Below are 27,778 nucleotides of genomic sequence, written 5' to 3'. Positions count from 1 at the left end.
TAAATTTGTCATATCTTCTTTATCCACTCATCAGTTGAGGGACATCTGGGCTAGATCCATTTCCCAGCTATTGTAAATTGAGTGACAATAAACATGGTTGCACAAGTATCTCTAAGGTAATGAGATGAGTCCTTAGGATATATGCCTAGGAGTGCTATAACTGGGTCATATGGTAGATCAATCTTTAGCTGTTTTAGGAACCTCCACACTGATTTCCACAATGGCTGGACTAGAGTGCATTCCCACCAACAGTGTAGAAGGGTTCCTCTTTTTCCACATCCTCACCAGCATTTATGTCATTTGTTTTCATGATGGTAGCCAATATGAGAGGAGTGAGATGGAATCTCAACATAGTTTTAATCTGCATTTCCCTGGATGATTAGGGATGTAGAACACTTTCTTAGATGCTTTTGTGGCATCGCTATTTCTTCTTTTGAGAACTCTCTTTAGTTCCATAACCCATTCTTTAATTGGCTTGTTTGATTTCTTATTATTTAATTTTTTGAGTTCTTTGTATATCCTAGATATTAATCCTCTATCAGATGTATAGCTGGTGAAGATTTTTTTCCCATTCTCTAGGTTCCCTCTTTGTTTTATTCACAGTGTCCCTTGCCATACAAAATATTTGTAATTTCATGAGTTTCCAGTAGTTAATTTGTGGTTTTATTGTTGAGCAATTGGGGTTGTATTCAGAAAGTCTTTGCCAAAACCAGTATGTAGGATTTCACCTACTTTTTCCTTTAGAAGTTGCAGAGTTTCAGGTCTGATGTTAAGGTCTTTAATCCATTTGGACTTAATTCTTGTGCATGGAGAGAGAGAAGGATCTAGTTGCATCCTTCTACAGATACATATCCAGTTTTCCCAACACTATTTGTTGAAGTGGCTGTCTTTTCTCCAATGAGTATTTTGGCATTTTTACTGAATATCAGGTGGCTGTAGCTGCCCAGACTTACATCTGGGTCCTCTATTCTGTTCCACTGATCTACATGTCTGCTTTTGTGGCAGTACCATGCTGTTTTTGGTACTATGGTTCTGTAGTATAGGTTAAACTCAGGTATGGTAATACCACCAGCCTTATTTTTGTTGCTCAAAGTTGTTTTAGATATTTGAGATATTTTGTGATTCCAAATGATTTTTTGGATTTTTTTTCTATTTCCATGAAGAATACCATTGGAATTTTGATGGGGATTGTATTAGATGTGTAGATTGCTTTTGATATGATTGCCATTTTCACAATATTGATTCTTCCAATCCAGGAACAAGGGATGTTTTTCCATTTCCCAGTGTCTTCTGCAATTTCTTTCTTGAGTGTTTTAAAGTTTTCATTGTAGAGATCCTTCACTTCCTTGGTTAGGTTTATTCCAAGGTACTTTACTTTTTATTTTTATTTTTTGATGCAATTACAAATGGGAGTGATTCTCTGATTTTATCCTTTGTGTGTTTGTTGCTAGAATATAGGAAGGCTAATGACTTCTGTGTATTTATTTTGTATCCTGCTACATGGCTGTAGGTGTTTATCAGCTCTAACAGTTTGCTGGTAGAGTCTTTAGGGTCCTTTATGTATAGAATCATGTCATCTGCAAATAATGATAACCTCTTTGACCTCTTTCTTTCCAATTTGTATCACTTTTATGTGTGTCTCTTGCCTTATTTCTGTGGCTAAGACTTCCAGTACTATATTAAATAAAAGTGGGGACAGTGGATACCCTTACCTTGTGCCTGATTTTAGTGGAAAAGCTTCCAGTTTTACCCCATTTAGTAATATGTTGGCTGTAGGCTTGTCATAAATAGCCTTTATTATATTGAGTTATGTTTCTTCTATTCCCAGTCTCTGTAGGAGTTTTATCTTGAAGGGATGTTGGATTTTGTCAAATGCTTTCTCTGCATCTTATGAGATGGTCATGTGATTTTTGTCCTTCAGTCCATTTATATAATGTATTACATTTATTGATTTGCATATGTTGAACCATTCCTGCATCTCTGGGATAAAGCCTACTTGGTCGGGGTGTATGATCTTTCTAATATGTTTTTGTATTCTGTTTGCCCATATTTTTTTTGAGAAATTTTGCATCTATGTTTTGAGGGAGCTTTGTCTGTAATTTTCTTTTTTTGCTCTATCTTTGTCTTGTTTTGGTATCAGGGTAATGCTGGCTTTGTAGAAGGAGTTTGGTAGCATTCCTTCTTTTTCTATTTTGTGAAAAAGCTCAAGAAGCAATGGTGTTATTTCTTCCCTGAAGGTCTGGTAAAATTCAGCAGTGAATCCATCTGGGCCTGGACATTTTTTAGTTGGGAGATTTTTGATAACTCCATACTTATTATAGGTATATTTAAGCAATTAATCTCATCTTGATTTAGTTTAGTTAGGTCAAATAAATCAAGGACATTATAGATTTTTTTCTGATTTTCATACTTAGTGGAGTATATGTTTTTATAATATGTTCCTATGATTTTTTTGAATTCTCTGGTATCTGTTGTAATGTTGCCTTTTTCACTTCTAATTTTATTAATTTGTGTCTCTTCTCTCTTTCTTTTGGTCAGATTTGCTAAGGGTGTATCAATCTTATTTATCCTTTCAAAGAACCAACTTGAAGTTTCATTGAATCTTTGGATGTTTTTTGTTTTCTATTTCATTAATTTCTGCCCTCATCTTTATTATTTCTTCCCACCGTCTTGCCTTGTTCTTCTTTTTCTATGGCTTTAAGGTGAAGCATTAGGTCATTTACTTGTGACCTTTCTAATTTCTTAATATAGGCACTTAAAGCTGTAAATTTCCTTCTTAGGACTGCCTTCATTGTGTCCCAAAGGTTTTGGTATGTTGTGTTCTTATTATTATTTGACTCTATGAATTTTTTTGATTTCCTTCTTGCTTTCTTCATTGACCCATTCATCATTTAATAGTGTATTGTTTAGTTTCTATGATTTTGTGTATGCTCTAGATTTTCTTGCTATTGATTTGTTGTTTGATTACATTGTGGTCAGATAGAATGCAACAAATTATTTCAATTTTCCTGTATTCATTAAGATTTGCTTTGTGTCCTAATATATAGTCTATTTTAGAGAATGTTCCACGTGCTGTTGAAAAGAATGTATATTCTGCAGCATTTGGATGAAATGTCTTATATATATCTGTCAGGTCCATTTAATTAATTTAATTATTATTTGTTTATTATTATTATTTATTTAATGATCTCATTTAATCCAGATGCCCCTCTGTTTATTTTTTTTTGGGATGACCTGTCAATTGATGAGAGTGGGGTGTTGAAGTCACCCACTACAACTGTGTTGGGTGTTATCTGTGACCTTACTTCTAATAGTGTTTGTTTGATGAAGTTGGGAGCCCTCATGTTAGGTGCATATATGTTTAGGATTGTAATGTCCTCCTGTTGGAGTGTGCCTTTAATCAATATAAAGAGATCTTCCTTATCCTTCTTAACTGATGTTGGACTGAAGTCTACCTTGTCAAATATTAGGATAGGAACACCTGCTTTTTTTCTAGGCCCATTTGCTTGAAACACCGTTTTCCAACCTTTCACTCTAATATAGTGACCATCCTTAGTAGAAAGGTGTGTTTCTTGGTGGCAACAAATTGAAGGATCCTGCTTTTTAACCCAGTCTGCAAAGCTCTGTCTTTTGGATAGGGCATTGAGGCCATTGATATTAAGAGATATTATTGAAAGGTGTGTATTTATTCTTGCCATTTCTTTTGTAGTTCTTCTGGTTTTGCCTTTGCTCTCTTGTGTTAACTAGTATTTGAGTATTGTTTGGTTTTTCCAGGTTCCTTATATGTGTGCTTTTGTCTTCAGCATGGAGGATTCTTTCAAGTATTTTCTGTAGAGCGGGTTTTGTCTTCAAATACTCCTTTAGCTTGCTTTTGTCATGGAATGTCCTTATTTCTCCGTCTATTTGAATGTATAGCTTTGTAGGATAAAGTAACCTTGGTTGACAGTTGTTATCTTTCAGAATTTGGAAGACATCACTCCAAGCCCTTCTGGCTTTTAAAGTTTGTGTTGAGTAATCTGCTGTAATCCTGATGGGCTTGCCTTTGTATGTAACTTGATTTTTCTCTCTAATCGCTTTCAATATTTTTTCTTTGGTATATGTGTTTGGTAGTTTGATTATAATATGATGAGGAGAGGTTCTTTCCAGGTTTTGTCTGGTTGGGGTTCTAAAGGCTTCCTGTATCTGCATTGGCACTTCTTTCCCAATTTGGGGGAAGTTTTTTTCTATGATTTTGTTGAGGAAGCCTACTGTGGTGGTTTGTATAGAATAGATGGCTCCTATATATTCAGTTCTTTATTGTTTGTAGTTTGCATTCTGTACCACCTGGCTGGAGGCAATGTTACTGTGTGATCTTAAGGTGTGGTGGTGGGTTTCTGATTTCAATCTAAAGATATGCAAAGTGTGCCTAGCTGGAGTTCCTGAAGTGTGCTGTGGCTTTTGGCTTTAGGCTTGTACTTCCCTCTCTCTGTTTGGGCCTGTGAAGGCAGGCCAGCTTCTTCTGCCATTATGGATCTTCCCCTGAATCTGTAAGCTTCAATAAATATCCCTTCCTCCATAACTGTGCCTGGTCTGAAAGTTCATCTCAGTGAACCTGAAGCTGTCTGCTACACCTACTATGCCTTTGGAGTGAAATTCTTTTCCTTCCTCTATACTCTGTATTCTTATGTTTTATCTTTTCATAGTGTGCTGAATATCTTGAAATTCCCATTCATACTTTCCTATTAGTTTGTCTTTCTCTTTGTTCTACTGTATTAGATCTTCCACCTGGTCTTCTAGTTTAGATATTCTGTCCTCTCCTTCATCCATTCTACTCATGAGATTTTCTACAGAGTTTTTAAAATTTCATTAACTGTGTTCTTCATTGCTAGTAATTCTGATTGTTTTTTTCTTTATTATTTCTATTTCCTTGTTTATGCCTTGTTTTGACCTCTTTATTTCATTAAATTGGTTTCCTGTGTATTCTTGATCCCTTTGATTTCATCTTTCATTCCTTTGACTTCCTTGAGCATGTTTATAATCATTCTTTTGAAATCTTTCTCAGGTATTTCCTCTAACTCATTCTCATTGGAGGTCATTTCTGATGCATTAATACTTTTTGGTGGATTTATATTGTCTTGATTTTTTGTGTTTTGTCTTATAATGTTTGTATTTTTACATCTTGGATTAATTTTATTTTTGGATTTTCTAGTTAGCTGCAGTATTATTAGATGTATTAATAAATCTGATGTTATATATCTTCAGGGTAGGAGCTTAAGGTGCTAGCTGTGGCTCTTAAGACTCTCAGAGTATCTACAAAAGTGACCCTAGGTGTTGGATTTTCCTGCTATGAGAGTATTGAAGTAGGCTGAGTGGAACAAAATACAGGCAGATTCTAAAATTTAGCTAAACAATGTACACATTTAATGAAAAACAGCACAGAGTAGGTATTATGACAACCAGATCCTCTAACAAAGTCTCAACCCCTTAGGGTGTGTGTTGCCCCCACACCCTTAATTCTGTCAACTAGGGGGTTAAGATTTCTGGTCTGTTGAGGGTTCCAAGTCAGCTTGTGAGCAAGTGAGACCTTTCCCTAGTGTACAACAGAAGAGGAAACAAAGCCACTATAAATCAAGAAGCAACAAATAATAAGCCCAAAACATAGCTCATTTAAGAATGGCAAATCTGACCATCCATCAGATTTAACATATAATTTATCTTGATATGGAAGGTGCCATTAGCAATTCGGGTTCAGGCCTATATACCAGGTTTATTTGGGGAGTACTGACCTGGTGTAATCCCAGTCACCTTTTGGGATGATTTTGGTCTCAGTTATGCTACACTCCTCCTTGGGCTCCTCTTTGGTGCACTGTGGGTTTAAATAGGCTGGCTGGGCCATTGGATCACTGCTCTGGTTGTGGGTTCTGGGTGCTGTGATCGCCCTCTCCCTGGTCTCTGGTGCTTGCTTGCACTGGTGGTGGGGGAGGGGAGGCTGTGGATGGTGGCTCTAGTTCTCTTCCTGGTCCACGTGATCCTCTACCTTGTGATCTGCTCCTCCATTGTTCACTGCGGTTCTTCCATCACATTTCGTGAATTTGCGAAGAACTCGAATGTGAGTGGAAAATCCCCTTACCTGGCTTTTCCTGTGGCTCAAGCTGAGTCTTTCAGCTGTGGCCCCGCGGACCTGGTGCTGCTGCTGCTGGAGCCACTTCTGCCTGCCTGTGTGGGCTCGGCTGCTCTGGATCTCTCCTACTTCTCTGCTGCCAGTGGTAATTTCTTATACACCTCACCTTTTAGTAGAAGAGTGCATTTTGCTAGGTTTTTTTCTTTTTTTTTGGTTTTTTTTCCCCTATGCGTCTTTGGCATGGTTCCTATGCTGCCATCTTAACCAGAAGTCTCTCTAGTCTCCTATTTTGATGTCTTCCTTTTCCCTCTTATTATGCAGCTCCTGTGTAGGTAGCACCAGATACTGTGAGATTATGGCCTTTGTGTCTGGAAGAAAGTGTCACAAAGAATCCTTCCTCTCTTTTGTTGAGCCACATTTTGCATCTGATTTATGTGAGTGACTCTGGAATTGAACCAATTGCAAGCAAGTGCCTTTAACTGCCCAGCTATCTTTCCAGTCCTAACTTTAAAGCTTTAAACAAAAGTATCTTTTTATTTTTTCTCATTGATCTTATCCATTCTTTTTTTATTCTGTACCTGAGCCTTAAAATTTAAAATAAGCCAGTTGTGGTGGCACACTTTTTAAATCCCAGCACTGGGGAGTCAGAGGTAGGAGGATGGCTATGAGTTTGAGGCCAGCCTGAGACTACATAGTGAATTCCAGGCCAGCTTGGGCTAGAGTGACAGCTTACCTCAAAAACAACAACAAATAGAGCGAACAGTTGGGAGAAGAGGGGTTTCACTAGAGGTGAGTGGAGAGGGGGACACAGGGGCATAATGGGAGATTATGCACAATTTTAATAAAGTTGTTTTCAAATTAAAAAATATCCATTTGGTCTGGAGAGATGGCTTAGTACTTGAGTGCTCCCTGCTTAAGAATGAAGGCTAGAGAAGGCCCCAGACAGCTCTGTTCCTTTCTCTAGAAACCACATAAATAGCTGGGCATGGCATTCAGTGTGTAACTCCAGTCCTGTGAATAGACTGGGGCTCACAAAAACCACCAAAATCTTTGGATTTAATGAAGATATTCCATCTCATGGAAACAGGGATGAGCAATGGAGGGGCCCCCCAACATTCTCCTCTGTCCTCTGCATCTGCCCACAGGGCATTATATCTACAATACACACATGTACACATACCACATACATGCCTACTACATGCACATACCACACATACATATACCACTTCATGCCTAGTACACGTGCATATACCACACACACGTACACCACACACACCACTTCCTACCTACCACACATGCATGCAGAGCAATGTTCCTTTTTGTTTCAGACTGTGTTCCTTTTGCTGTCTCTCTCAGGAGCTTTCATACACACCAGGCTTTCACTGCTGCCTCAGCGTTGAATGTGCCTCTCACTGATGCAGGGTCTGAGATGTGACTCTTGCACTTGGTATTTACCTGTAGTCTTTGGAGATGAAGTTCATGTTCTCTATCATGTTTCTACAACCCAGTCATAATGCTTGGTGGTGAGCACAGCTCCAAAGTGAGAATTTTATCATCTCGGCAGTTTGCAATGGGCTAAATGTGGTTTATTTTTAACATTTTATGTAGTTATTTATGAGAGAGATAGAGAAAGAGTGAGAGTGAGAGTGAGAGTGAGAGTGAGAGAGAGAGAGAGAGAATGGGTGCACCAGCCACGAAAACCAACTTCAGATGCATGCGCCACCATGTTCATCTGGCTTACATGGGTACTGGGAAAAAGAATCTGGATTTTTAGGCTTTGAAGGCAAGTGTCTTAACTGCTAAGCCATCTCTCTAGTCTCTGAATATATATATACACACACTCACACATACATATATATATTCATATATATATATGAATAAATAAATAAACATATATTTAAATATTTTATTTATTTGAGAGAGAGAGAAAGAGCTAGGTAAAAACAGAGAATGGGCGTGCCAGGACCTCTAGCCACTGCAAATGAACTCCAGACGCATGTTTCACCTTGTGCATCTGGTTTTATGTGAGTACTGGGGAATCGAAGTTGGGTCCTCAGGCTTTGCAGGCAAGCACCTTAACTGCTGAACCACCAATGCAGGCTGAATGCTTTTATGTCTGTCCCCATCATCCAGTTCCCATATTGGAATCCTATCTCCAAATTTGATGTTATTAGGGGCAGGAAATTTTGGAAAAATGATTAGTACCCCCTGAACTTTTTTTTTCTCCCTCTAAGTAGGGTCTCACTCTAGCATAGGCTGATCTGGAATTCACTATGTAGTCTCAGGGTAGCCTTGAACTCACAGCAATCCTACCTCTGCCTACTGAGTGCTGGGATTAAAGGCATGTGCCAACACACTTGACATGATTAGTACTCCTATTAAAGAGACCCCAGAGGCTATATCTGCCTCTTTCACCATGGAAGTACATAACAAGATGGCACCGTCTGTGAGGAAGTGGGCCCTCACCAGTGAATCTTTCAGAGCCTCAGTTTTGGAGCTTCCAGAGCTGTCATTTAAAAAATTTTAAATTTATTTTTTAGCATTTTAGTTTTGAGAGAGAGAGAAGGAGAGAGAGAGAGAGAAAGAAACAAGAGAGGAAGAGGAGATAGAGAAGGGGTGGACCAGGGCCTTTCATTCACTGTGAATGAACTCCAGACATGTGCGCCCCTTGTGGCACACGTGTGACATTGCATGCTTGTGTCACTGTGTCTGGTTTATGTGGGATCTGAAGATTCAAACATGTGTTCTTAGGCATTGCTGCCAAGCACATTACCCACTGAGCAATCTTCCCAGCCACAGAGCTGTCATTTTTGTTACATCATCTCAGTGAACTAAGGCTTGATAATTTGGCTATGGACTATTGTAACAATATTGTGTTGAATGTAGTTTATTTTCTCGGAAAGTTAAGTTCATTGGGGAAAAGTTGATTAAAATGATACCTGGTAAGGGACTGGCATTTACTTTTCTTTATGGGAATGTTTTCTTCTTAGATGGGAAACCTGGAAGTTGGGTAATTGATGATGATGATGATAGTTTGTGGTGGTTTGAATATAAAATATCCCCCATAACTCTCAGATGTTTGTAATTAAGTTTCCTTGAATATATATATATATATATATATATATATATATATATATATATATATGTGTGTGTGTGTGTGTGTGTGTGTGTGTGTGTGTGTGTATACATATATATATATATATATATATATATATATATATATATTTTTTTTTTTTTTTTTTTTTTTTTTGGTTTTTTGAGGTAGGATCTCACTCTAGCTCAGGCTGATCTGGAATTTACTATGTAGTCTCAGGGTAGCCTTGAACTCACCTCGATCTTCCTACCTCTGCCTCCCAAGTGCTGGGATTAAAGGCATGTGCCACCATTCCTGGATTTAAGTTTCCTACTTAGTGCCCAGCTGGTGAAGCCTGTGGGAGGTAGTCTTGCTGGAGGAGGTGTGTTGCTGGGGGTGCCCTTGAGGATTGTTTGTCCAGCCCACTGGGTGTTCAGAGCTGGCTCATCCTTGCTAGTCTCTCTAGCAAGAATGAGTCCCCTACCATGTACAGAGATGTGATGCCCCAGTTGCCTGCTCTGCCTTGCTGGAACTTTCCCTTGAAACTGTCAGCCTGAAATGAACTCTTTCCTCCCATAAGCTGCTTTTGGTTGGGTGCTTTGTCTCAGCAAGGAGAAGCTAACTGGTAGAGATACATAGCTGACGAGCATTGCTTACAGCGTGCGCACTGGAACTTGAGCACTTTCTGGTGCCCGCAGTGCCTATGCTATGGACATTTAAAACACACTTGAAAAATATTTTATTGTTTATGAGAGAAAGAGACAGAGAGAAAAAAGAGAGAGAATGGGCACACCAGGTCTTCCACTCCCTGCAAACAAACTCCAGACACTTGTGCCACTTTGTGCATCTGGCTTCACATGGGTACTGGGGAGTAGAAATGGGTCTTCTGGATATGCAGGCAAATGCCTTAACTGCTAAGTTATCTTTCCAGCCCTAAAAATATTTTTTATTTTTTTGGCTTTTCAAGGTAGGGTTTCACTGTAGCCCAGGCTGACCTGGAATTTAGTATGTAGTCTCGGGGTGGCCTCACTCACGGTGATCCTCCTACCTCTCTCTGCCTCCTGAGTGCTGGGATTAATGGCGTGCACCACCACGCCCGGTGAAAATATTTTTTAACAGTTTTATTCATGAATTTATTAGAGAGAGAGAGAGGAAGAGAATGGGTGTCACAGTACCTCTAGCCACTGCAAATGAATTCCAAGCACATGTGTTATCTTTTGCATCTGGCTTATGTGGGCACTGGGAAAGCGAATGGGTCCTTAGGCTTCCCAAGCAAGTGCCTTAACTGCTGAGCTATCTCTCCAGTCCTCTCTTTACATTTTTGTTGCTTTGTTTCTTTTATTGGACTTTAGGAAATGTTTTAAATAAATATGTTTACTCCAGTGTCCTTCTTGTGAGGAATGTAGAATACATTTATAATTATTTTAAATAGATATTGGTTAAAATTATAGAAAGGTGCCAGGTGTGGTGGCTCATGCCTTTAATCCCAGCACATGGGAGGCAGAGGTAGGATTGCCATGAGTTCAACATCACTCTGAGAATACATAGTGAGTTCCAAGTCAGCCTGGGCTAGAGTGAGACCCTACCTCAGAAATCAAAAAAAAAAAAAAAAATAAATAAATAAAAATAAAATAAAAACAAAATTGTAGAAAGGTTAAATTAAGCTTTTGTTCTCAGGGGAAAACTAATTTTTGCTTTTGCTTTTTCAAGGTGGGGTCTTGCTTTACCCCAGGATGACCTGGAATTCACTAAGTAGTCTCAGGTGGCCTTGAACTCACAGTGATCCTCCTACCTCTCCTCCCAAGAGGTGGGATTAAAGGCATGTGCCACCATGCCAAACAAAAAAATGACTTTTATTTTTATTTTTATTTTTTATTTTTATTTATTTGAGAGCAACAGACACAGAGAGAAAGACAGATAGAGGGAGAGAGAGAGAGAATGGGCGTGCCAGGGCTTCCAGCCTCTGCAAACGAACTCCAGATGCATGTGCCCCCTTGTGCATCTGGCTAATGTGGGACCTGGGGAACCGAGCCTCGAACCAGGGTCCTTAGGCTTCACAGGCAAGCGCTTAACTGCTAAGCCATCTCTCCATCCCAAAAATGACTTTTTAAAGTACACTTTGCCTGCGCTATGATGCCCTCATTAACTGGGGTGATGTTGGTTTGTAGTCTTATCCTTAAATAAAGTCACTGTTGTCCTTGTAAATATTTGAAATCCCCATCACACTCAAAGGTTTCACACACTTTAAAAAGTATGATAATTAATTTTCTGCTGATATAAACCAAATGGCAAGTTCAAATAAGGTAAACATTTTTCTTTCTTTCTCATATTTTTATCTGAAATTACATTTCCCTCACTGTTATATTTAAGAAGGTATGAATTATGAGAATCACTGGGATAATAATAATCCAGTCCCAATTGTGTTAATTTTCCATTATTTTGTTCTCATTAATTTTCTATCCTGATTGGACTCTAACTATTGTAGCAGTGAATTTCATAATTGGGTTTAATTTACTATTAACCTAATGGTGATACAAAATACTCAACTTACAACAGTACTTTTCAAGGTTATTCTAAGAGCCTGTGCAAATTGGAGGAGAGCTGAAGGATAAATCTACAGGAGTCGGCAGTAAAATGGAAAGAATGTGTGATGAAAATAAACTTTTCAGGGGCTGGAGAGATGGTTCAGTGGTCAAGGCACTTCCCTGCCACTCCTAACGAGCGGGGTTCGTGTTTCCAGTACCAACGTAATGGCAGAGGCAAGCGGCGGTGCGTGAGTCTGGAGTTCCTTTGCAGTAGCTGGAAGTCCTGGCACACCCATTCTGTCTGTCTCTCTGCTTACAAACACACACACAAATAAACAAACAAACAAACAACAGAAGAAAATGAACTTCTCATCTGCACAACAACCTAAATTGACATGTGCACTTGGTGATGGTTAGGTAGGATAGGAGTCCCAAAAGGAAGAGAACGCAGTCTGATTATTGCAACTTAGACGTTTCCATTGCCTAACCCCTACTCCTCCGACCTGACAATGCCCCCAGCCACCGTCTTCCTGCCCATCTCATCTTGGAGACAACCTGGCTCCTCTTCTGAGGTCATCCTCGGACTGATTACGTCCTCCGTTTAGTCTCTGTCCCTCTGATTAATTAGCATCTCCATTTGGTGCCTGTTCTCCCTGGAATGCCTCAGTCCTTTGTTCCCTGTACCCCCCTCCCAAAGGAAAGGACTCTATAAAACCCACACTGTCTAGACTTAGGGGGGCTGTTCTCTCTCTCTCCTATGACACAGCCGGATCGCTCGTGGCCCCAATAAACAGCAACTTTTCCTGCCTCAGAGTGGTCGTGGGTGGTCTTTGGTCTTTCACGAACCTTACAGCAATTACACAGGTGATTCAATTAAGGTGGAGAGATAAACTGAATAGTCCAGGATTAAAAGGTCCCTGTTGCGATGAAGTATATACACCACAGGAGAAGCAAGGGTCCATTAAGTGTCCGTTGTATGTGGGGCACAACTGCCTAGCTGCTGTCCTTTGACAGTGGCCACATGGAGCTCACCAAAGGTGCATTGTTGAACCCACCTGGTCATTCTCCTTGCTCTGAAACCCACTGGCTGCCTGGATGGTTTGTGAGACAGTAGTTCGAAATTATTTTTTATGTGCAAACAGAGAAAGAGAGGCGGGGTAGGGTGGGGGGACACGGCAGGGCTTTTAGCCACTGCAAACCCCAGACACACGCGCCACCTTGTGCATCTGTCTTAAGTGGGTACTGGGGAATTGAAGTCGGCTAGCCAGGCTTTGCAGGCAAGTGCTTTAACCGCTGAGCCATCTCTCCAGCCCAGTAGTTTGATTTTAATGGTCCATCCAACAAGGGATTAAAATAGCCCACCCAGGAAATGTGGCTTTTGTGTGTGGAATCAAGTCTGTCTTTATTCTCAAGTACAAGGTGGTCTTTCTCTCTCTCTTCTTTCCTTCCTTCCTTCTTTCTTTCCTTCCTTCCTTCCTTCCTTCCTTCCTTCCTTCCTTCCTTCCTTCCTTCCTTCCTTCCTTCCTTCCTTCCTCCTTCCCTCCCTCCCTCCCTCCCTCTTTCTTTCTCTCTCTCTCTCTCTTTATTTCTTTCAGATTATATCATTTTAAAGATTATTCAGGGCTTGTGACTGTATCCATCAATCCTGAAGTGAGTGGTAACCATACATGGTCCTGTTACCTGATGAATAACACAGAAACAGAACGTTCACAGGCATCTCTTTTCTCTATCTTTTTTCTTTTGTTTTTGGTTTTGTAAGGTAGGGCTCTTCCTAGCCTAGGCTGACCTGGAATTCACTATGTAGTCTTAGAGTGGCCTTGAATTTACAGCAATCTTCCTATCTTTGCCTGGGATTAAAGGTGGGCACTGTTTATCACGAAACCTCATTTATTTTCCTTTCCAAATTTTCCTATTAAATATCGTCACTTCATTATCTGTTTTATAGATTCTACTTTATTTACTATCATTTTAATTGCTATTCTCTCTTTGTGTTTTTGAGGTGAACCCAACAGACTGGCTTTTTTTTTTTTTTTTTTTTTTTTTTTTTTTTTTTAATGAGAGAGAGAGAGAGAGAGAGAATTGGCCCTCCAGGGTCTCCAAAAACTGCAATTGAACTCCAGACATGTGTGCCCCCTTTAATGTTCACATCTGGACCACGTTTTAAATTTATATTTATTCATTTGAAAGAAAGAGAGAAAGAGGGAGGGAGGGACGGAGGAAGGGAGGGAGGGAGGGAGGGAGGGAGGGAGGGAGAGAGAGAGAGAGAGAGATGGAGAGAGGGAAAGGGAGAGAAAGAGAGAGAAAATGAGCATGCCAGGGCTTCTAGTCACTGCAAATAAACCAGATGCATGTGGCACCTTGTGCATCTGGCTTACATGGGCCCTGGAATATCACACCTGGGTCCTTAGGCATCTCCGGCAGGTTCCTTAACTGTTAAGTCTTCTCTCCAGCCCCTGACTCCAGTGTTCATTGCCACAGTGTGCTGCGATTACAAATGCATGCACCGCTTCAATGCAGGGATCTGAACGCTGGCTGTGCTCAGCCTTCTTCCTGTCCCCTAACTAACTAAACATACATATTGAAGGGTTCATAGCCTTCCCTGAAAACTAAAGGGAACTAGAGAGTTAACAGCCATCCCTGAAGCTTGTGGGCAATAAAGAAGTTTGACACCTTCCCTGACTGATATACTCGCCTTAGCTTAGCTGGCCTTGAAGGACCAGAAACCATCTGGGTATCCTTCCTTAGACAATCCTGGCTGAAGAAGCCTATTCTGAACAAGGACACAAACAGCTACAATTTTCTAATTACCTGCACCTGATGCAGTCCATTTTTCTTAGGATCCTCCTTATAAACTTACACCCTAGCCTGGCCCAGTGCTTCAGCCTTCATCCCACGGGAAAGCTGAGGCCCCTCTCTGTATTCTCTAATAAACAGTCTGGTGGTTTCTTTTGCTTTTCTCTTACACTTTCCTTACACATCATATATATATATATATATTTATATATATATATATTTATATATATATATATGTATAATATACATATATATGTATATATATATATAAAAAACATAAACATATGTTTTTTGTGAGGTAGGGGTTCATTCTAGCTCAGACCCAAACTGACCTGGTACTCACTGTGTAGTCCCAGGCTGGCCTCAAACTCACAGCAAACCTCCTACCTCTGCCTCCCCAGTGCTGGGATTAAAGGTGTGCATCACCATGCCCAGCTCCTAACAACGTATTTTTAAAAGGTGAGATCATATACAAATATGAAATTAATATGTCAAAAAATTTTTAAAGAGTTTATTTTTATTTATTTATTAGAGATAGAGAGAGAGGGAGGGAGAGAGAGACAGAGTGAGAATGGGCACACCAGGGCCCGAACTCCACATGCATGTGCCACCATGTGCATCTGGCTTACGTGGGACCTGGAGAATCGAACCTGGGTCCTTAGGCTTTGTAGGCATGAGCCTTAACTGCTAAGCCATCTCTCCAGCCCAATATGTCAAGATTTTAATTTGCTAATTAATTAGGGAATATGGTAGTTTGAATAGATGGCCCCAATATAGTCAGTGTTTTTATTTATTTATTTACTTATTTTTATTTTTACTTATTTATTAGGGAGACGGAGAGATACAGAAATAGGCAGGTAGAAAGAGAGAGAGAGAATAGGCACACAAGGGCCTCCAGCCACTCTGCAAATGAACTCCAGATACATGCACCCACTTGTACATCTGGTTTACGTGGGTCCTGGGGAGTTGAACCTGGGTCCTTTGGCTTTGCAAGCAAGTGCCTTTAATTGCTAAGCCATCTCTCCAGCCCCCAACTGTTTTTTTAAATTAATTATTTATTTTATATATATAGAGAGAATGGGTGCATCATGGCCTCCAGCTACTGTAAACAAACTCCAGATGTGTGTGCCCTCCTTATGCATCTGGCTTACATGGGTTCTTAGGAATTGAACCTGGGTCCTTTGGCTTTGCAGGAAATCTTCCTTAACCACTAAGCCATCTCTCCAGCCCTATTCAGTGTTTTATTAGTTTGTAGTTTGGATCTGCAGCCACCTGGCTGGAGGAGGTGTTACTGGGCAGTTCTTAAGGTGTGATGGTGGGTTTGAAATTCCAATGTAAAGATATGCGAAGAGCCTAGTTCCACCTGCAGTTCCTGAAGTGTGTGTATGGGGGTGCTTTTTGGCTTTGGGGCTTGTGGCTTCTCTCTCTCTGCTGGGATCTGTAAGCTTCAATAAATATCCTCCATAATTGGGCCTGGTCTGGAAGTTCATCTCAGCGAACCTGAATCTGTCTGCTACAGGGAACCAGTAAGATATCTCAACACATTCATAAAAGAACTTTAAAAAACCAAACAAAACAATGCAGGCACATGGAAGCCATCCAGAGTGATGAGATGAGTCTACAAATAGACGCAACACTGGTCAGTATGCAAATGAAAGAATTGGCTTATCTCTCCAGGACAAAATTCATTTGTATTAATTATAGGCAAGAAACATTGGTTTGCTAGTTTTCCATAATTCAGAGTTGAAAAATCACTAAGCTGAGGAAAGTGGCTCATGCTTATGATCCCAGCACTCGGGATGCTGAGGTAGGGGGTCACTATGATTTCAAGTCTTGCCTTGGTGAGAATGAGACCCTGCCTCAACCTTGACCTCCCCCCCCAAAAAAAAACCTCATCAACCCCAACCAAAATCCAAATAATCAACAACAGCAATATCTTTTTTGTTTTTCCCCCTTGGTTGGGTCTCACTCTAGCCAGGCTGACCTGGAATTCACTCTGTAGTCTCAGGCTGGCCTCAAACTCATAGCGATCCTCCTTACCTCTGCCTCCTGAGTGCTGGGATTAAAGATGTGCTCCATCATGCCCAGCCATCAACAACAATTATCTTAAGCACAGTGAAAGCTGAAGATAATCTGGAAGAACATAGTAGGACACCTAAAAACATGCTAATCAGTCTATATAGCATCCTTTCTGTCCATCTGCAAAACCTTTCACAATTGTTGCTGATGCATTTTATGTGAAAAGTCTATATATGAAGGCCCTGGCACACCCATTCCTTCTCTTGTTCTCTCTTTCTGCTTGCAGATAAATAAATGATATATATATTTCAAATATTTTAATTTATTTATTTGAGAGAGAAAGAAGAGAGAGAGGGAGAGAGAATGAGTGGGCATACCAGGGCCTCTGGTCATTACAAACTCCAGATACATGTGCCACCTTGTGCATCTGACTTATATGGTTCTGGGGAATCAAACCTGGGTCTTTTGGCTTTGCAGGCAAATATCTTAACTGATAAGCCATTTCTCCAGTCCCACAAATAATAGTTTAAAAGGAGTATAGATAATTTATTATGTATAATACATAAGGGGAGGATGGTGGAAAAGTAAGCTTGAGATTTTTTAAAATTGTTTACTTATTTGACAGAGAAAGAGGCAGATAAATATAGAGAGCAAATGGGCACACCAGGGCCTCCAGCCACTGTAAATGAACTCTAGATGCATGTACCACCTTGTGCATCTTGCCTTATGTGGACACTGGGGAATTGAACCTGGGTCCTTCGGCTTCACAGGCAAATACCTTAACCACCATCTTTCCAATGCAAGCTTGAGACTTCTGATAGAGCTCTTCTTCATGAAGGTGCTGTCATGTTACTCTGCATCTTGAGTTTCACTGTGGAGGCCAGGGAGGGGCCAGGGAAGGACCCAATTGGAGACTTTCTTATGTGTGACCTCATGTTGTTGATAATACAGCAGTTTTGACTTTGAGAGAAACCTTTCCGGAGAGGGTTTTAAGCTAGTTGTAAAGTTACCTGGGCTCAGCATTTTCATGGGGAGAAATGGAGTCCGGGAGGTTGTAGTTCCTTTTTTTGTTGCTGGGACAAAATACCAAAAGCAGCTGATGGGAGGAAAGGGCTTATTGTGGCTTACAGACTTGAGGGGAAGCTCCATGATGGCAGGGGAAAGCATGGCATGAGCAGAGCCTGGACATCACCTCTGCCACAGCAGGTGGACAGCAGCAGCAAGAGAGTGACCCAAACTCTGGCAAGGGAAGCTGCTGTAACACCCCTAAGCCTGCCCCCAACAAGGCACCTCCTCCAGCCAGGCCCCGCCTGCCAAATTGCCACCAGCTGAGGACCAAACATTCAAAACACACGAGTTTGTGGGGGACAGCTGACGCAAACTACCACAGTGGTCATCTACAAGGGTGGTTCTATGTTGGAAATATATTAGTATCAACATTAAAGCAGTCCTTGACCTTAGAAGCCAATGAACCAACAAGTTAACATGTATAATTTTAGTTGTTTATTACTGTGTAACCTTCCCAGAGAGTCTATGAGTTCACAAACTTGTCTTTAATGGCCCAGGTTTGATTTTGTTTTGTTCATTTGCAGTGGAGGAGACCCTGGCATGCTCCTCCCGCCCCCCCCCCCCCGCCTCCACTGGGCTTGCAAATAAGTAACTAAAAATATTGAAAAAAATGAGCTGGGTGTGGTGGAGCACACCTTTCATCCCAGCACTTGGGAGCCAGAGGTAGAAGGATCGCTGTGAGTTCAGGGCCACCCTGACAATACAGAGTGAATTCTACGTCAGCTTGGGCTAGAGTGAGACCCTACCTCAAAAAAAATTTTTTTTGAAAAAATTGTACAAAACTGCTCACTACGTAATGTGAAGTACATTTCCTGTGAGGAGCAGGATGAGCAGGCTGTGGCATTGGCTCTCTCGATTCTGACCCTGCCCGAGCCGCTTCCACTTGGCATAAACGTTGATGCTGATTGTTAACCTGTCCCTGCTGACTCTTGTGCGTGGAGCTCCCGTAGCTTCCCTTGTGATGGCTTCATAGCAAATTCAACAGCCAAGGGCCCTTCGTAAAGGAGCTGCGTCTGATTAATATGCAACATCGCTACCAGAAGGCAGTGGACTTACCTTCTACGTGCTCTCAGGAGAGCAGAGCCAGCCAGTGTTAGCATCATCTCACCTCCTGCGCGGGGGCCTGATGGCAAGTCCCTCTGAGCTTGTTGACAAGGCTTTCCTGCTAAGAAAGCCTCCTCTGCCATATGTTTATTCATGCCTTGCCCATGCAGTGAGTGTAAGCCCTGCAGGGTGCTTCTAAATGATCCAAAGGGATGTGACAACATTTTTAATATAGTCTTTCAACCAAAATCTATCTTGCCAGGCATGGTGGCGCACGCCTTTAATCCCAGCACTTGGGAAGCAGAAGTAGAAGACTCCTTATGAGCCTGAGGCCACCCTGGGACTCGGTAGTGAGTTCCAGGTCAGCCTGGGCTACAGCGGCAGGCTGCATCCTCTCCCTCCAGTCCTCCCGAAGGACAGCAGAAATGACCACCAGTGGCAAGTGGCAGTCGCAGCCAAGCAGCACCAAGCTCAGGAGAGAAGCTACACCGCCCCATCATGGTTTCTGGTCTGAGAGCCCATGTGGGAGTCTGAAACAGTAATTTTAGGGCTTCTTGCCAATGTGACAATATGCCAATTCACCAACAGATTGTCTTAGTGAATTTAAAGAATTAAAATCCATAGGCCAGAGGGTAAAGTTTAGAGACTTTGTGAGACTAAGAGAAGGAAAGAGAGGAAAGTACAGACAGCTCCTGCCATGGGAGGGCGGGGGGGGGGAGTCCATCCATAGGAGAGTAGGGATGGGGGGGCTCCCCTCATCTCAGCCCAGCCAGGCTGAACATTACCAGAACCTGGACGTTCAGGAGCCAAGAGAGCTTATCCCCCATTACACATCGATTTATAATCTTACTGTGGTGGGGTTTACCTTCCAGCTCAGGTGAGCCAGAGAGAGAGCTCACTGGTCAGGGCGAGAAGCTGGCTCAGGAAGGGGCCAGCCATGATTCCAAGATCTGGGGCTGAATTTGACCAACCACAATGTCAGCATTAGATTTAAATTCTAGGAAAGGGGACTTCGCTCCCTCCCAGGAGGGGCTCAGGTTGTTTGTGGAAAACAGATCCTGGGAACTCCTTCAGTCAGGAGCTAAGAAGAAGCTAGCTTCTCGGATCTCTAGCAAGCGGAAACTGCAAGGGCGGACTCAAGGACATTCCTGCCTTTACTTTCAGGGGCCCCAGTCACCCCAACTGCTTCAAGTCTAACAAACGTGGGCCCTGGAAACAAAACTGTGAAAAGGGATTATGACAAAAAATCATGCACTTTCAAAAAAAAAATCAAAGCCGGGCGTGGTGGCGCACGCCTTTAATCCCAGCACTCGGGAGGCAGAGGTAGGAGGATCGCCATGAGTTCGAGGCCACCCTGAAACTCCATAGTGAATTCCAGGTCAGCCTGGGCTAGAGTGAGACCCTACCTCGAAAAACCAAAAAAAAAAAAAAAATCAAAAGGCCATAAACATAGTAACATAGCCTTACCAGTATTAGGACCCAGATATGAAGATACAAACAGCCAAAAAGCCAGAAAGGGATTCCTCCTATCCCCCCCCGCCCCATGAGTCTAGGTAAGACCACTGGGGTCTGCGGATTGTCTCCTGACAGGTTGGCACACCTGTGTCAGGTGTGAAAGCCAATTGGCTTGGGCTCAGAGAAGGGGTCCGCACACACATACACCTGGGTACGGCGTGCTCTCCTGAGAGATCTGACTGGGTGACTCTCACTTCCAGTTCTGCCGCTGGGGCAGGCAGGGTGACTATGACATAAGGGAAAGAACTGAGAAGCTGCTTGTGACCCAGGCTGCGGGCACAGATACGATTCCTCTTGTGAGCCCTCCCCGGCGAGCTGCCAAATTGTCACGCTACCTACCTGGTTCCCTCTCAAGACTCTGCCTAAAGCAAACAAGTGGTTGATCACAAAGAGGAGGATAGCCACATTCTCCCCTGGTTTCAGCACACGTGTGCACAGGGCCCACGCATGTGCACACATGCATGCATAACTAAACACATGTCACATTGCACACACATGCCAAAATAAATAAACTGAATTTTGTTTTTGAAAAGGTGTTCATTGCTGTGTATTTCAAAACCTTACCCTCTCCATGGTGGAAGAGGCAGCAGAAAGAATGTAACAGGCAAAGGGAAAGGAGGGGTGCTTGCAGTGCTGTCTTCCAGGACAAAGTGGCCCTGGTATCCGTGACCTCACCGTGGCTGACACTAGCTACACAGGCCCTGCATAACACAGGTAACAGGGAGGGAGCGTAGGAGAGAGCTAGCTTCTTTGAGGAAGTTTCAGGTAGAGGTTGAGGCCCAGAGAGAACCAGGAGATGCCACCTCACGTGCCATCTCACCCTGGCACAAGAACAGAGCTCTTGGCAGAAATGGAGCTCAGGTCTGTTCAAGACTTACCTACACTGCCCACTTCTGCCCACAGTCTGGCATGCTACCTAGGTAGGTGGCCCAGGTGGGCTGGCCCTGGGGCCCACTTTCCACATCTACCAGCCAATCAGGTCTTCCCCTTGCCTATAAAGGCCCTCATCTTCTTCCCGTCCTGCCTTTTTCCTCTTGGAGGGGCTCTCTCTGGCTTCCCTCTCATCTCTGCTTGGACACATGCGATTCTAGCTTCCCCAACCCGGCCTGGCTGACTGGGGCTGGGGAGAGCATAATACAGTTTCTTGGTCTGAGGGACTTTTCTGCTTACCTCTGTAGTTTGTGATAACTTCCCACTTTGATTACGTGCATGGCTTTCCTCTGGTTTCTTTCTTTTTTTTTATTTTTATTTTTTAAATTTTAATTTTTTATTAACATTTTCCATGTCCTCTGGTTTCTGAATCTATCGCATGCGCATTTTCCTTAAACTCTAGATCTACCACGTGGGTGCTCTCACTAACTCTAAACTTGGTGACCATGGGCATATCTCCTTCCTCCTTTAAGTTTCTCCTCTGGATTTCTTGGTCACGGCTTTGATATTTTCTGTTATTCTTCCTGAAATCACCACCAATTGCTCTTTTAACTTTCTTTCATGGGAAAACTCAGAGTGGTGGCTATGGGTGTTCCTCCAAACTCTCCCTACACAAGCTCCTAACTTCTACCCTCCACGTGCTTGTGTCTTTCCTTAAGAACATCAATCTGGGGAGCTGGAGAGATGGCTTGCTGGTTAAGGTGTTTGCCTGCAAAGCCTAAGGACCCAGGTTCAATTCTTCAGAACCCATGTAAGCCAGACGCACATGGTGGCACTCTGGAGTTTGTTGGCAGTGACTTTAGGCTCTGGTGCATCCATTCTTTCTCTCTTAAATAAATATATTAAAAAATGTTTAAACACCCCTCAAATTGGCCTGGAGAGATGGCTTAGTAGTCAAGGTGTTTGCTTGCAAAGCTGGTCATGGAAAGAGAACCATTTCTATAATACAAAGCCCAGAGACTTCTGCGACTACTCATGATGCCTTATTTGATAGTTGTCTCAATTTCAGATTTTAGCATGGCAAGAATTCGTAAAACATTGGAGATGACAATTTACCACAATTTCACTTTATCCTGACTTTGAAAGTAGCTTAGAAAACAGTTCTGTGTAACAGGTCCTGTAGGCTATGTGGGCAGAATGGGGCAGGGACCCATCATTGTATTTCCCCACCTCTCTCCAAACAAAACGTTTAACATTTCAAATATATAATTAACAAAATGGAGCTGTAAATATTTCTTAAATGTAGCCCTGATCTCCTCGTTAAGTCTATGTGCAGCTTGGGGAAACTGTTAGATGACTTGCCTTAAAATATTTCTTTTTGGGGTGGCTGGAGAGATGGCTTAGCAGTTAAGCACTTGGCTGTGAAGCCTAAGGACCCTGGTCCAAGGCTCGATTCCCCAGGACCCACATTAGCCAGATGCACAAGGAGGCGCATGCATCTAGAGGTCGTTTGCAGTGGTTGGAGGCCCTGGAGTGCCCATCCTCTCTCTCCTTCTCTCTTTCTCTCTGCCTTTCTCTCTGTGTCTGTCACTCTCAAATAGATAAATAAAAAAATGAACAAAAATTTTTTTAAAAAAAATTTCTTGGGCTGGAGAGATGGCGTAGTGGTTAAGCGCTTGCCTGTGAAGCCTAAGGACCCCGGTTCGAGGCTCGGTTCCCCAGGACCCACATTAGCCAGATGCACAAGGGGGCGCACGTGTCTGGAGTTCGTTTGCAGAGGCTGGAAGCCCTGGCGCGCCCATTCTCTCTCTCCCCCTCTACCTGTCTTTCTCTCTGTGTCTGTTGTTCTCAAATAAATAAATAAAAAATTTAAAAAAAAATTCTTTTTGGGAGGCTGTAGAGATGGCTTAGTGGTTAAGGCACTTGCTTGCAAAGCCAAAGGACCCAGGTTCAATTTGCCAGTGCTCATGTAAGCCAGATGTACAAGGTGCTGCACATATCTGGAATTCGATTGCAGTGGCTGGAGGCCCTGGCACACTTATCTCTCTCTCTCATATAAAAGTATTTTATTAATTATTTGCAGAGAGAAAGAGAGAGAGAGAAAGAGGGAGAGAGAGAATGGGTGTGCCAGGGCCTCCTGCCACCGCAAATGATCTCGACTCTGCACCATTCTGTGTCTCTGGCTTTGTGGAGGTACTGGGTAATCGAATCTAGGCCCTTGGGCTTCACAAGCAAGCGCCTTTAACTACTGAGCCATTTCTCTACCCCTGGGCATTTCCCAAAGCCATGGTACAGCCGGGCATTGTGGCATCCAGCGTTAATCTCAGCACTCAGGAGGCACAGATAGGAGGATCACAGTGAATTTGAGGCCACCCTGAGGCTACCTAGTGAATTCCAGGTCAGCCTGAGCTAAAGCAAGACCTACCTTGAAAAACCAAAATATACAAACTAAAAAGAAGGGCGCTATTGCACAGTATATGAACCTTATGATACAGCTAGTTTAATTTGAAAACTGCTGTTAGGTCAGGGAGAAAATAAATGTCTTAGCCAGTTTCCCACTGCCCTGATAAAAGGCCAGAGGTGGAGGAACGCGCGCCCCTGGTGGTTCAGTTGCAAAGACTTTCAGGCCGTCCTCGCTTGCATCTGTGGCTTTGGGCTGTAGAAACGCCATGATGGAAGTTCACGGAGGATGAGGTCTGGTTACCTCCTAATGACCAGTAGGCAAGGGACACTGTGGTGGCTTGATTCAGGTGTCCCCCATAAACTTAGGTGTTCTGAATGCTAGGTTCCCAGCTAATAGATATTTGGGAATTAACACCTCCTGGAGGCAGTGTATTGTTGGGGGTGGGCTTATGGGTGTTATAACCAGTTTCCCCATGCTAGTATTGGGCACACTTGCCTGTTGCTATGGTACACCTTATGTTGGCCAGGGGGTGATGTCCACCCTCTTCTTATGTGATCGTTTTCCCCTGTCATCGTGGAGCTTCCCCCTTGAGCAAATAAACCTCTTTTTTCCCATGAGCTGCTCTTGGTTGGGTGATTTCTACCAGCAGTGAGAACCTAACTGCAACAGATACCAACATCCTTGTCACACACATGCTTCAGTGACCCAACTTCCTCTCATTTCCATCTATTAAAACTTTCACCACCAGGGCTAGAGAGATGGCTTAGCAGTTAAGGTGTTTGCTTGTAAAGCCTAATGACTCGAGTTCAATTCCCCAGTGCTCATGTAAAGCCAGATGCACAAGGTGAAGCATGTATCTGGAGTTTGTTTGCAGTGGCTGGAGGCCCTGGTGTGCCCATTCTTTCTTTCTGTCTCTCTTCTCTTTATCTCTCTCTGCTTTAAAAAAAATATTTATACATATATATAAAGTTTCACCACCTCTCAATACAGCACGAGCTTGCTGCAAGCTCTTTAGCATCTGGGCTGCCCTTTATTTTATTTTGTGTGTGTGTGTGTGTGTGTGTGTGCATGCGTGTATGTGTGTGGCATGGTGTGTTGCATGTGGCATTTGTAATGAGTGCTGTATGCACATCTGTGTGCAATGCATGCGCCCGTGCACATGCTAGTGGGGAGGCCAGAGGAGAATGGCTAGCAGGCGTCCTTTCATCTCTCACCCATGTCCTTGACACGGGGTCTCCCTCAGTGTGGAGCTGCTGCTTGTCCGTGAGCCCCTGCAATGCTCTGGTCTCTTCCACCTGCCGCCGTGAGCCCAGGATTACAGACGTACATACCCAAGTCCAGCCTTTTGTGTAAGGGTGTGGATGTCAAGCTTGGCAGTCTCAGGCCGGAGAGGCTCTCCTGTTGAAGCAGCAAGCACTCTTAACCACCGAGCCATCTCTCCAGCCCAGCCTATGGGCCACCAGCACTAAAGACACAAGCCGTAACACAGTTAGACTTCTTTGTTAGAATAATTCTTTTCTTATTTTATTTTTATTTATTACAGTGAGAGGGAATGAAAGAGAGAGAATGAGAATGGGTCTGGTAGGGTCTCTAGCCACTGCAAACAAACTCCAAATGCATGTGCCACCTTGTCCATCTGGCTTACCTGGGTTCTGGGGAATCGAACCTAGGTCCTTTGGCTTCACAGGCAAGTGCCTTAGCTGCTAAGCCATCTCTCTAGCTCTAGAATAATTTGTAGTTATGGATGGCAAGTGACATTAAAAATAGGGTTGTAGAATCCAGATGTGGTGGAGCAGGCCTTTAATCCCAGCACTTGGGAGGTAGAGGTAGGAGGGTCGCCATGAGTTCAAGGCTACCCTGAGACTACTAAAGAGTGAATTTCAGGTCAGCCTGGGCTAGAGTGAGACCCTACCTCAAAAAACCAAAAACCAAAAACAAAACCAAAAAAAAGAAAAGAAAAAAAAAATAAGGTTGCAGGGCTTAGTTGTTAGAGTGCTTGCTTGCAAAGCCTGACAGGCTGGGTTTGAGCCAGATGCACAAAGTGGTGCAGGCATCTGGAGTTTCTTTGAAGAAGCTGGGGGCCTTGGTGCGCCCATCCTACCTCTCTGTCTCTCAGATGAAAACAAAGAATATTAAAAATTCTAACGACAGTGCTTGTGAGTCAGAATGGAATCTTTGTGGGTAAAAGTCTGTACTATTTATGGCTTCTAAAGTTGAATGGACACTTTCCAAACTATATTGTGGGCTGTAATTTTCACACAAATAACCACTGCTTTGTAACAACTTTAGAATACCTTCTCTGTGAGCAAGGCTCCAAGATTTGTTGTGCCAACAGAGCTTCTTTTTTGGAGGGGGGGGGTTATAGAGGTTCTCTCAGTGGCTCAGGGCTCTGGGGGCACACTGATTGGAATGTGCTGGTGTAAATTGCAGGTGTGGGATTAACTAGTCATCCTGGGATGGACAGAGCTAAGAAGCCCAGTTCTAGAAACGTGGATACCTGTGTCAAAGGAACTGAGAGATGAAATCAGGTGTGCTGGTGGGGGTTGGGTTTGGGGACAGGGAGTTTTGCTTATAATTAGCATTACGCGTACTTTCTGCCACATGCTGTTTTGTTTGGATTCTCACTCTCTTCTTTTTTTTTTTTTTTTAAATTTTTTAAATTTATTTATTTGAGAGTGACAGACACAGAGAGAAAGACAGATAGAGGGAGAGAGAGAGATTGGGCGCGCCAGGGCTTCCAGCCTCTGCAAACGAACTCCAGACGCGTGCGCCCCCTTGTGCATCTGGCTAACGTGGGACCTGGGGAACCGAGCCTCGAACTGGGGTCCTTAAGCTTCACAGGCAAGCGCTTAACAGCTAAGCCATCTCTCCAGCCCCTCACTCTCTTCTTTTTGTTCAGTTAAGCTATGGAAATTTATCGTTAGTGAAAGAAGAAAGAGGTGTGTGTGTGTGTGTGTGTGTGTGTGTGTGTGTGTGTAAGAGGAAGGCTGGTGGATATTGATGTGGTGATGTGGCATATGCAGCATTGAGAGTTTGCAAGAAACTGATGGATTTATCATTTTTTGGTGGTATTGTAATGTCTTAATTTTTTGTGTCTCTTGTATTATCATGTATAGGTTTTTGCATCTTGAGTTAATTTGGTCCTTGGTTGTTCTAATTATCTGCTGTGTTCTTAGTTGTATAAAATTGACTTTATGTATCTTCTGAGTAGGAATTTCAGGTGTTAGATGTAGTTTTTATTCTCGAAGAGACACAGTAGAAGTGGCCCTAGGTGTTGAGTTTGCCCGCTATTCAAGTGTTATAGTAGACTGGGTGAAGCAAATTACTGGCAAATTTTAGAATTCAACTAAGCAATATAGACATTCAATCAAAACCAGCACAGATATTTACACAAGTGTGGGGGAATTAAACTAAACAGGTAATCTAGTAAGGCCAAAGTCCCTAAGGGTGTGCGTTGCCCCACACCCTTAATCCTGTCAACCGGGAGGTTGTGATTTCTAGTCTGAAACAGAGTCAGCCTGGGGCCAGTCAGTTGCTGGCCCCAATAGTGACTTAAGAAAAAGACAAAGGCCCTAAAACTCAGGAAACATCAAAGGCAACAATAGTCAACACCAAAATACAGCTTATTTGAGAAGGGTAAAGCCAATGGATGTATCATTCAAATGTAACACATAACCTTTCCTGACATGGAAAGAGAGGTTGGCACTTCCAGTGCAGGGCTATGTGTCTGGCTTTGTATAAGTAGCCCTGTTGCCTTTTAGGATGGCTTCCAGTCTCACCAAGGCTGAGTGCCCACCCCAGTCCCTCTTGGTTCTGGAAGCCAGGGGAAAATGAGTTCTCTGGAAATTCACAGTCCTGACGGCTGGGGGATGGGAGACTGTGAGGTGTCTGGAGTTGTACTGGGGCTCTCAGCTGGCCCTGTTTGCATGTCCTGCAGCAGCTTCTCAGCTGTGCTCTGGTATCTTCCCTTTCAGGTTTCTTGCCTTTTGAGGAGGCTGATGCGAGTGGAAAATCCCCTCGCCTTGTTTCTGCTCCTGTGCCAATGCTGGCCTGGCTCATCATTCGGGGCTGCTGGAACCTCGGCGAGATTCTGGCCAGTTTCCTCCTTTCTGGAAGATCTTGGTCTCTCCTCCTTCTCTGCTGTAGTTGATAATAACTCATAGACTTTCACTTCTCAGTAGAAGAGTGTTTTGCTGTGTTTCTGTTTATTTCCCTCCCTAGGCTGCTTTGGTGTGGCTAGTGTGGCGCCAGCTTACCCAGATGTCTGATTTCAACTTTTAATCTCAGTCTTCCTTCCTCCCTCCCTCCCTCCCTCCCTCCCTCCCTCCTTCATTCCCTCCCTTCCTTCCTTCCTTCCTTCCTTTCTT

General features: G+C 42.9%; 1 pseudogene; it reads left to right on the top strand.

Moving 5' to 3' along the window:
• The window catches only part of LOC101599962, a 73,131-nt pseudogene that overhangs the window by 40,885 nt on the left and 4,468 nt on the right, over positions 1–27,778 (top strand).

The sequence above is a fragment of the Jaculus jaculus genome, chromosome 16 (genome assembly GCF_020740685.1).
Source record: "Jaculus jaculus isolate mJacJac1 chromosome 16, mJacJac1.mat.Y.cur, whole genome shotgun sequence".
NCBI lineage: Eukaryota > Metazoa > Chordata > Mammalia > Rodentia > Dipodidae > Jaculus > Jaculus jaculus.
The sequence above is the reverse complement of the archived record's forward strand: the minus strand, read 5'-3'. Positions and strand labels throughout refer to the sequence as shown.